At 39.7% G+C, this 11,582-nt stretch overlaps 1 long non-coding RNA gene across 3 annotated transcripts in view; it reads left to right on the top strand.

Moving 5' to 3' along the window:
• Positions 1–11,582, top strand: part of LOC122459430 — a 124,197-nt gene that overhangs the window by 407 nt on the left and 112,208 nt on the right. For 2 of the 3 annotated variants that reach the window (XR_006280133.1, XR_006280132.1), the window contains exon 2: positions 209–390. This is a non-coding gene — a long non-coding RNA (uncharacterized LOC122459430). Of the gene's footprint in view, positions 1–208; positions 391–7,910; positions 8,971–11,582 lie in introns of those variants that run through there. The other variant, XR_006280134.1, reaches the window with a different exon arrangement.

Raw genomic sequence — 11,582 nt, 5'->3', positions numbered from 1 at the left:
GTACCTTACAAGGGCTGCTACCAGTGAAGACCTATACCTAGAAGTAGCCCCAGGGCATTGGGTTAAGGGGTTGCATCAGCTACACACACACACACGGCAACATTTTTCAAAAGCTGGAGGGGGGGGGGGGGACAAGGAATTTAAAAAAAATAAATATGGAAGGGGATTGTTTATAAAAAGTTGGAATTTTTCCTCCTTTTCTGTCCAGCTCTCCTGCTCCTCCCAGGACCAGCACAAAATCTGGCCCATTCCAGTCATTAGGTCCACGTGGAGCACACTGGAGCTTCCCATGGCAACTGAAGTCTGGCTGCACTCTGAACAGATTGTGTTGTAGGTTCAGAGCCTGAGACAGTACCTGCCCTGAGGATAGGAAAGAAATTTACAAAAAGGGTAAGTTAGCTTTTTGCCCATCAGCAGTTGGGGCTGCAGAGTAATGTGCACAAACTTGCAATCCTGAGGAGCAGAAACATTGACAGTGATAGGGTGCATCTGATGAAGTGAGCTGTAGCTCACAAAAGCTTATGCTCTAATAAATTTGTTAGTCTCTAAGGTGCCACCAGTACTCCTTTTCTTTTTGCGAATACAGACTAACACGGCTGCTACTCTGAAACCAGTGATAGGGTGATGTTTCTCCTATCCAGATGTCCACTTGTTGCTAGCACATAATGCTAGGAAATGTTTAAAGGTGAAATATTAAGGAATTAAAACTTTTTAATTATAACATATTATAGTCTTGTTTCTGAATCAGTTTTGAATTTTGACTTTTACAAAAAGAAAAGGAGTACTTGTGGCACCTTAGAGACTAACAAATTATTTGAGCATAAGCTTTCGTGACATACAGCTCACTTCATCGGATGCATTCATCCGATGAAGTGAGCTGTAGCTCACGAAAGCTTATGCTCAGATACATTTGTTAGTCTCTAAGGTGCCACAAGTACTCCTTTTCTTTTTGCGAATACAGACTAACACGGCTGCTACTCTGAAACTTGACTTTTACAGTTAATATATTCTGAGTCACCATGTAAGATTTTTTGAAATTTTCCAAGAGGGAAAGAATTTAAGTAAATAAAAATAGAAGAAGACCATGTAGAAATAATTGTTATCATATGTGGACATTCATCTAGTACCTATAAAGGGGACAGAAGAGGCCCTGCCAATCTTGCTCCCAACTCAGAGAGCAGAAGTAGAAATTTCCCTCACCCCCTCTAGAGGCAAAGACTGCAGGGGGACAAGAGAGGCTATTATAAGGCTTTTAGATACTTTCAGTAACTTAGATGCCCCCTCTTCCTGTTTCTTACCCAGAATCTACTGTAGTGTTGCCAGCAGGATAGAAAAGCTGCATTAGGTCTGTACTAGTGGACTGTTAACTGAGAGGTTTCAGAGTAGCAGCCGTGTTAGTCTGTATTCGCAAAAAGAAAAGGAGTACTTGTGGCACCTTAGAGACTAACAAATTTATTTGAGCATAACCTTTCGCGAGCTACATGCATCCGATGAAATGAGCTGTAGCTCACTAAAGCTTATGCTCAAATAAATTTGTTAGTCTCTAAGGTGCCACAAGTACTCCTTTTCTTTATGTTAACTGAGGCATGTGGACATAGGGACAGAATGAGGGGATGGTTTGAAAGAAATATTTTTTAAACTGTAGATTAAGATATGTAACCCTGGTGTTTCACTTATGCTGCAGAGTATTAGTTTTTGTCTGATCTATGTCATTTGAAAGCTCATCAGCCAGCAACCTTCCTTCATCAGAGCTGGGAGGAGTTCTGGTAGCCATGGTCCTTGGAATAAGTTACTGATTGTGATTGCAGTATGTAACTTATTTAGAATCCTTGGCGTGATGGATCCTTCCCAAGAAGTTAGAAAAGGTTTGGTATTTCAGTAAAAGTTTCTTGCATGTACTCATTGCTCATTCTGAAACGGTTTTGTGGATTAAAGCTCAAACAAGTAATATTAATGACTATGTATTTAATATGTTTTTCTTTAAAGTTAGGTAGGATCACATTCAAGTTTGAAACTCTCCTATTCCATCACTTTTCGTGTTATCTGAGTACAAATAAATGTTTTTTTTTTTTTTTAAAGCAAGGAAACAATAGTCCTCTCTTTGGGGAATACCCAGAAGTAGGGATAAGGTGCAGGTTTGTGTGTGGCTTTTGCACAGATGATTGGGGATGAAGGGAGAGGGTTTTGACCACTGAAAAACAGAACTTGTATTTTCCCTGGTAATATCAATTAATGCATATGCGTGATGCAGTGTTGCCAACTCACTTGATATTTGGTCTGTTCCACAGCTCCTGGAGGCAAGTTATTACATGAGAATCTCAGCTTTAATTTTAAAAATATTAAATTTCTAGCTGCCATGAGTGCAGAAAGGAGTCTGAAAACATGAACTGAGGTTGCCCTAAATGGCCAAAAACCAGAAAGCGCAAAAAAGGATACAGAATGTATTGCTTTGACAAAATCAGAAGATTCAAAAAAATAGCCTCATGATTTGTGGGGCCTGAGTCATGATTTTTGAAGGTTTACGATTGGCAGGACCACTTAATGCAGGTTTTGTGTAACTACCAGTCTTTAGTTTTTCCTTAATCAAACTCAGGGTCAGCATGCAGGAAAGATTGTGTTCTTTTTGTATTTAGTTTTTATTTTTAGTTATTTGTTTTCCTTTGATACCAGAGCACATCTGTGTATTCTGGTATGTGTGAATTAAAACCAAAAACCACTGTAGGAGCAAAAATATATTCACATCTGTTACTTTTTTACAGTAATTGAAATGTTAAGAGGCTAAACAGTAGTGAATGAAAGTTATGCAAATCTTTTTTAAAGATATGAATCATGAATTTAAACACATCACCTGTCTGTTTTGTGGTATTTAGAATTTTTTTTAATTAATAATTACAATACAATGCCCTTTATGTGGTGGATATTTAGTGGCAACTTTTTTCAAACTCTTAACTCTAGAGTGCAAACCGATTCAGTTAAGACAAGGGATTTAACTGTAAAAAGGCATCTTATGTAACTGTGACCTGCTGCTGAAGGCAGATTGTACACAACACAACACCTAACAAGACAATTTTAAAGGTTATAACACATGTGACTCAAAAAGCATCACAGAGGATTGGCAGAATACAGACAGAGAAGTCAGCCGTTAACTCTACCCAGGGAAAGCACTTACTGCTTTTTAAGGAAGGAGTGGGGGGAATTAGACTCCGACTGACTGAAATGCCAAAGGACAGATACTTGTATTTACACCAGTGCAATTCTCGGCTAAGATATTTAAAAATGGGTGGCAAAAATTAGGCTTCTAAATCCATATTTAGGCTCCTAAATAATTGGCTTGATTTTCCAAAGTGCTGACCAGCCATAGCTCCTACTGATGTCAAAACAGTGAACTAATTTTTTTTTTAAGTCAAATCACAATGTAAAAAATACATTTGAGTGAGATTTTTATTGCAATAATCTACATATTAGGCTGTTGTTCTAAAATATCTGTGCACTCATATGCTGGACCAGGACACTAAGTTAGCTATCTGCTTCTATCCATCTGAAGTGACATTGTATTCTTCTTTTCTATTTAATGGATAAAATATGCAGTCAGGCATTATTTGATAGCAAACTACTGCACAAGAATCATAGACCAGGACAGCAGGCGAGTTATTACATTGCACACCCTAATTGTTGCTCACCAGCACTACCTATAATGAAACCTATAACAGATACTAATTTACCTTAGTCCTAATTTTTCCTATACTCAGGAGTTATGTATGCAATTTTTTGATAAAGGCAGTGTTCTAGCCTAGCAAATTTGGAGAAAGGAGAGCAGGTATGTGCACATGTGGTCAGACAATGTAAATTTCACTGCACTCCCACAAAAATCCCCACAGCCTCTCCATTCCTGGATCTGATCCTCCAATATCACTGAAATAGATACCAGGGTGCATGTGTTTCCAGCAGCCAGTGATGGCAACCTTGAAACCTAGTACCTGTTATCACCAACTTAGAATCACAGTTTGTTTCTTTTTCTTCAAAACGAAACAAAAAGGAGTGTTAATTTATTTTAAACCAGTTTATTCAGCTACCATTAGAAACAGTCAGAAAAGTGGGTGTTTGAATCCTGATTGAGAGCGTGTTGGTTATAAGTCAATAGGAAGTGCAAAATAGGCTCCTTCTAATGTTTGGATTGATCTGGAGCAAAATCATAATGGCAAGATTGGTGGTGGGTGATTCAAATCCAGTCCCTTGCCTCTGAAATGTAAAAGGGTTTGTTTGGATGTTTGGTCCATCTTTAATTACAAATAATAAATCCCTTAAATAAATAGCACTTCTCATTCTCAAGCACTGCACAAACATGCCTAACACCATATATAATCCAAACTATTATGTTTCTGTCCATATTGTCAATGGCCATCCAGGCGTCATGGGGCAGCACTCCATGTACTGTGGTGAATCGTGGAGATCTTTCTGGTTCCTATTTTCATTTCCTCCCACGCCTCACTAAGAGTATCAGGCATGGCCTCTCCTGTCAGCTGGTTTCCCATCCCTACTATAGTATTCTGCATACCAGCTTGCCTTCCTGAGCCCAGCCCTCTCTGGTCCAGCAACTTTAGACTGTCAAATCTATACTAAAGCAAGGCACTTCCAACACCGCTCCCTATGGAGACCCAGTAACCCATTGCTTCTATCCCTGCTTGACAGCCTGTACACTAGTCCTTCCAATCCCATTCCCCAAAACTGGGCCCAGCAGCCCAAAACTCTAATCCTGCTCCAAGGATGAATTTGGTAATTCCGCACTTCTATCCCTTCCTGAGATCCAGGATCCCTGTGCTTCTAGTCCTAACTCCAAAGTAGCCCCCCAGTAAACCCACCCCAAACCTGGATATCAGCAGCTGTCTGCTTGTAAATCTACTGCTGTAAAGATCAACTTTGCCTCCTAATCCTACTCCTAAAGCAGGTTCCCAGAGCTTCCAACCACATAAAACTAGATATAGCAACTTAAGCCTTCCAATGCCATATCCAAAAAGCAGGAATCCCCTTCTGTATGTCCAATCCTGCCTCAAAGCAGGCAGTGTGCTTTCAACCCCTCCTCCACCCTCCACACTAATAGGTCCCCCAGTTATAGTGAAGAGTATTCGGTTACATTTATCCTCAGTGCTGTAGGAGTTAAAATCATGTGGACTTGATCTCTGTAGCACAAAAAATATTCTCAAGCATCCACTTTCAAGATTAATAATTTCTGATATAAAATTAGCAGTAGAAAGTGAGACAGTAACTTTGTGAGCCAGAGGTAAATGAGAGTGTAAAAAAATTAGCCTTGTAGTGTAGGGTTACTGCCTTCCATCTATATTTGTAGTGGTCAGTGTGTGAAAAACAATTGTTTTGCTTGATTTCTAAATCTTGTTCCTCTTATTCTCAGTCTGCTCAGTGTGTTTCTGCTGTTCCATTTATTTTTGGCTCCTATAGCAGCTGGTACGGGGACTTCTGAATGTACAATAAGAGAATAATTTATTTATTTCACATCCGGGCTCTATCCTCATATCAGTTTAAACTTCAAACAGCTACTCCAAGTTCTTGCACCAACATAATACATGGAATAGGGGAGCAAATTTTGCCCTCACTGAAATCCCATACAGTCAGTGGGGTTTCACAGGATATCAGTGGGGATAGTATTTAGCCAATAATTTGCTTTATATATTGGTCAGAATAAGAAAACTATGAATATGAATAATTGTCTCCCCTCTATATCTTTGGGACTCAAATACCAGGTCAGAGTCATATTTGGGCAAAAATATGAATCTAATCTGAGAACAGAGGCCCTTAAAAGTACCTTTCTACAGAGATGTGCAAAGTACTCCATTCCAGTGAAACCTCATATCAGGTGAACTTCATCTGGTTTCAGATTTCACTATAAACCCAAAATGCACTGAGGTTTGTTTAAAAGTTTGCCTATCGTTAACTGAACCCATAAAGAAGCCGTAGAATCCCCAAGTGTAATGAATGCCCAGACCAGCATTATTTTTGTTTGAAATCCAGGTCCAACAACATTTTAAGGTTACCTAACAGAGCCCATAGCAGACAAGCCCTCAGTACCACACAAAGTCAAGAGCTGGTTAGTGGTGGGTCATTTGGAAAATCTGAACCAAAGGGACCTGTCACTGTTTCATACCCAGTTTGATCACAGCCAGTCATGGCATGGGACACTCCAAGTATTACCGGGGTGTCATGTGCTGGAGTTCATTGGATTTTTGCTTCTAGCTGCTGGTAGAATGAGTCCTTTTCCACAAGTAGAATGAGTTCTTTTTTTGTGTAGGTCACATTGACAGGTAAGTGTCCATGGTGATTTTGTAGCCCAGCATCGAGTAAGCATGAAGAGACGGAGTTCCACGTGGCTAAAGTCTATGCTAGAGGTTGTCTAGTGAGGAATGCCATACCATGAGTTCCATGTGGACCATCAGGGTGGAGAAATGTAGCTTCTTCCCCAGTAACTTCATTGCTTTGTGGCGGACAGGCCTCTGTGATGCCGGCAATTACAATCTTGTAATGGATGGGTTCTTTGAGAAGAGCTGTCTTGCACCCTGAGTTTTCAGTGTGAACATGTTCCGTACAACGACAGACTTTAAGGTCAGAAGGGACCATCGTGATCATAAACCTGTTACAAAGGTCTAGCTCTTCTGCCCTATGTGGTCCATGAATCCACAGTTGTGGCTTCCCCACCATTGGGAAACTTGGCCCTTGTCTGCTGGGTCCATCACTGGCCTTTTCTCATTATCCTGAGCAGGGCCCTTAATGGGTACTACCAACTAGGGCCAGTGAGACTCAATGCTTACGTGGGCAGGAATAACAATACACTGACATAGAGCAGCTTACGCTGTCGCTACCTGTGCCAAATCATGATATTGTCTAATATGGCACAAATGCAAATTATTAAAACTAGTTTGCAGCAGAGGTAGGACCAAGACCCAGCACATCCTAGCTCCCAGCCGTGGACTTATTCCTCTAATCAAAGCCTGTAGTTTTTTGAGGGGAAGGGCTCCACTAGCAGTTTTTCTAAAATTAACAAGTTTATAAATTGTTGAGGAGTAGCAGCTCTCAATATTTCAGGATTGAAAAAAATACTTTGCTCAATTTTATTAGAAGACTTGGAAGATTTACGAAGTTGTTCCAATCTCACTGAAGTTTCAGACCTGAAAATAGTAAATGTTTTTAGTCAAAAAATGTTGCCTGTGACTATTTCACCCAGCTCGGAGCCTTTGGGACCTCTATCCCTTTTTGCCTTTCTGTGTTTTCTGAGTCAAAAGCCTAGTAGCCTGCCACCATTTACCACCATTCTGTGAGTCTGTGACAGAGCCATCCCCTTACTCAATTCTTCAGTAACACTTTCCTATAGAACATCCATGAAAATTAATGAAATATGAGACTATATCAGTTCTTTCAGTCACACTAAAGGAGTGCATCTATCTGTCTCTTCCATATATGCATTCCTCCCACCACTTTGCTCTGAGGGAGGTTAAACCAAAACTGGCTAATCTTCAGCTACAGTTATTTTAGCAGCAGCTGAAAACTGCCTCATGATAGAGTACCAGAGATTTTTTTCGTCCCAATTGTAAAACCTCTTAAAATAAGTGTTTTGTTTTTTCTTTAGGTACTGATACATTACATGTTACCAAACTCAGACCCCGGTTGAAAAAATGTGGTGGTAGTGTGTTTGCATTTTGTATTTGACCCGGAAGCCTCTTGGAACCAGGGAGATCATATTTAGCCACAACCATTACACTGAATACCAAGTGGGCAATATATGAGTCTGATTATTTCTGTCCCGCATAGTGGAACAGTGAAACCCGAAGACATCCCTGATTGAGATGCTGGTTTCTGTGATTCAAACACATTATTTTGTATTTTCTCTCATAATTGTCTTCCAGGAAGCATTCAAGACGTTTAGAAATGCAAGGTGGATACAAATCAGGACAAGAATAGGAATTGTTTGGACCCTTGCTAAAGAAATCCGAATCCTTAATGGTAGTTTCTCCCCATATCTTCTTATAAATTATCTCCAGAGGATCAAGATGGATGCCAACAGGGAAAAGGAAGATCCCCCCTTTGGAATTCCCCAAGCAGAAAAAGCCTGGGGAGACTTTATAAAGTTTCTGAGATCAGCAAAATTGCAGATGATAGGAGGCCTTATTGTAGATATCCATGGACAAATCCTGAGCAATGGATAGAACTAGGTTACACCCTTTCAAAAGCATCACTCAATTCAGGGAAGTTTTCTGCATCAGGCTCTTCTATTTGCTATCTTGTAAAACAGGTGCACAGTGTTTCTTTTGAGACTTTGCTCAGAGAATCCAGAAGCCTGGGTAAATTTATTGAAGTGCAGGAGAACAAATGGTACCTTTGTGTTCCTTTTCCAACAAACCCCAAGCCAAACCAAGGGTTATTATAGTGGAGGCTATATCACTAAGACTTTTGGGTCTAGGTATACCAGCACTGTCGATGCCATTCAGATTGAGTATCCCAAGTTTTGTAAAGCTGTAGCAAGGGCTATAATAAATTTCTGGCAAACTAACTACAGCAGCCAGAGAAACTATAAGCTTCTGGGATGATAAAGGAAACAGGCATGTGTGTTAGCATGGCTACTTTACAAAGTATAACAATTGGTCTGATATACAGGAATGTGGATTTCCATTTGGCTTTAACATGTTTGGAATTCTTTAGGAATAAAGCAGTGGGGGCAGTGAAGGAAAAGATCTAGAATGCAAACAAATGGAGTTCCAATGATAAAAGGACAGCAATCTGTATTGAAAACCCATGGCTAATAGCAACAAAGGAATTAATAAACCAATGCTTATTAGTAGATCCCATAAAAGAGATTGGTAACCTCAGTGATGCCCAGGCCAAACTGAGTGAGGGTAGCTGTATTTCACCTACCTACCTACTACATCACTACTTTATCTCGCTGAGGAAATATTTGTTTTGATTCTGGTATTTGATTCTGAATATTGATTCTGGTAATTTTGGTACAGTTCCTCCAAATGACATGGACCCTCTGACACTGATCCATACAACTGTTCTGTAATGAGTGTTAGCAGAATCCTGAGCTCATTGAAGACCCTTGTGGAAGTTCCCACTGCCTTTAAAGAGTACAGGATGAAGCTTTTTCGTACATGGGTTAAGAATTCAATGCTTACTGTCATGATTGGGAGCAGAGAGAAGCAATTCTCTCATTTCCAATCTGTAGAGAAAAAGGTCTAGAATACAATGAACTACAATATTCCTGCTAAAGAATTATTCTGTCTGCATTGTGCAATGCATAGATAAAATGCTAAAATAGTCTTCTTATTGAAATGAAGAATCTGTCTCTTATTAGGGGTATTTTAAAACAGATAGGACCTTGTGCTGTTTGTCAGACAATGCCTAATTTTGATAATATGAACTTCATGTAGACTGTCTGGGATGGAGATCATCATTTTTTATTTGTCCAGTGCCTGGCACAATGGGGTCCTGGTCCATGAGTGGGGCTCTTAGGTGCTATTGTAATAGAAATAACTGCACTTACCCAGCTTAGTCTACTGCTGGTTTTACATTGATAAAAGAAGCAGTTTCTTGAGCCTTACCCAACTATGCAGTGATCCTGTTAAAGCTAAGCAGCTCTGGGCTGGGGTTAGTACTTGGATGAAAGATTTCCAAAGAAAGTACGGGTGCTGCATGAAATAGCCGGGGTGATTCTGTACATAGCATTCTTCCCTCTCGGAGCCTGGACTATTGCCGATTGAAGTCAGTGGACATCATTCCATTAACTTCATTCAGCACTGGATTGAGCCTTTAGTCAGTACTGCATATAGCATTGTTAGAGAAGGGCCATGGTGCCACTGGGAGTATCATCAACAATTGGAACAATGGGGAAGCTGACAGCAACCTGAGTACAAATCAGCATTTAGGGAATTCAGACAATAAGGTAAGCTAAAAAGTCTATGGCCAGTAAGAATAAAAGGGCACTCACAAGAAATTTCTTAAATCAGGAACAATGAAATCCTAGTAGGGTACAGGTCTGATACTAGATAAAGATAGTAAAATGGTTAATCATAAGACATGTATTCAGTAAATATTTCCATTCTGTAGTTGGAAAGAAGCAGATGTCATATTTTACAACAAAATTACATCAGTAACTAAGGATGATGTTAAAATAGTTATTAAACATTGTTAAAGAAATAGGGCTAGATGACTTGCACACAGAAGTATCAAAAGAATTGGCCAAGGAAGTCTCTGAACCTGTGTGAAATGTGAATTTTTAACACATCTTAGAACATGGGGGAAAGTGTTAGAGGACTAGGAAAATACTAATGTGCCAATATCTGAAGTGTAAATGACCCAGGTAACTATAGGCTGGTGAACTGAACATCAGTTCTGGGCAAAAATCATGAAAGGGCTGAGATGTGATGCAATTAGTAAATAATTAAGAGATGGTAGCATATTTAATGTCAACCAGCATGGTTTGACGTAGGTCTCAAACAACAGTGATACTGTTTTTTGACGAGTTGGCAAGTTTGGTTGATAAAGGTAACTTGACATAAGAGTTCTGTAAGGCATTTGACTTAGTCCTGCATGACATTCTGATCAGAAAACTAACACTATACAAAACCAATGCAGGCCACATTAAATGGATTAAACACTGATAGATCACAAAAAGTAATTGTAAATTGGGACTTGCCATCCAATGGGAGTGTTCCTAGTGTAGTCCTGCAGGAATCTGTTCTCAGCCCAGTGCTAGTCAATATCTTTATTAAAGATCTGGAAGAAAATATTAAAACCTTGCTGGAAAATCTTACAGATGACAGGGACCAGCCTGGATCACTTGGTAAGGTAGGCTCATTTGAACTATATGCATTTTAGCACAGCCAAATGAAAGGTCAGTACATCTAGAAACAAAGAATGCGGCTCACACTTCTAAGATGGAGGACTATTCTGGAATGCAATGATACTGAAGAGGCCTTAGGGGGTCATCATGGTAGACAACCAATTGAACATGAGTGAATGCCATCCACAGATGTGTAAGCAGGGGAATACCAAGCAGGAGTAGGGACATGGTATTAGTTCTACATGTATCATTAGTGAGACTGTTCTATAAAATGATGAAAGGTGTCATAAATATAAAGGGAAGGGTAACAACCTTTATGTATGCAGTAATATAAAATCCCTCTTGGACAGACGTACAGAATCCCCTTACCTGTAAGGGGTTAATCAGTTCCATTAACCTAGCTGGCACCTGACCAGAAGGACCAATGGGGAAAGAAGATACTTTCAAATCTGGGGTGGGAGGGGGAAGGCTTTGTTTTTGTGCTCTGTGTGTGTTCTCTCAGGAGACAAAGAGAGAGACCAAGCAGGTAATCCAGCTCCTACTGAATGATGCATCTAAAATTACAGGACTAGTAGGTAATATCAAGGAAATGCGTTAGAGTATCTTTTGTTTTAGCTTGTGAATTTTTCTTATGCTTAGAGGGAGGTTTGTCCTGTTTTTTGTAACTTTAAAGTTTTGCCTAGAGAGAAATCCTCTGTATTTTGAATCTGATTACCCTGTAAAATTACCTTCCATCCTG

The sequence above is a fragment of the Dermochelys coriacea genome, chromosome 3, assembly GCF_009764565.3.
Source record: "Dermochelys coriacea isolate rDerCor1 chromosome 3, rDerCor1.pri.v4, whole genome shotgun sequence".
Lineage (NCBI taxonomy): Eukaryota > Metazoa > Chordata > Testudines > Dermochelyidae > Dermochelys > Dermochelys coriacea.
This window is presented reverse-complemented; position numbering and strand designations above follow the sequence as displayed.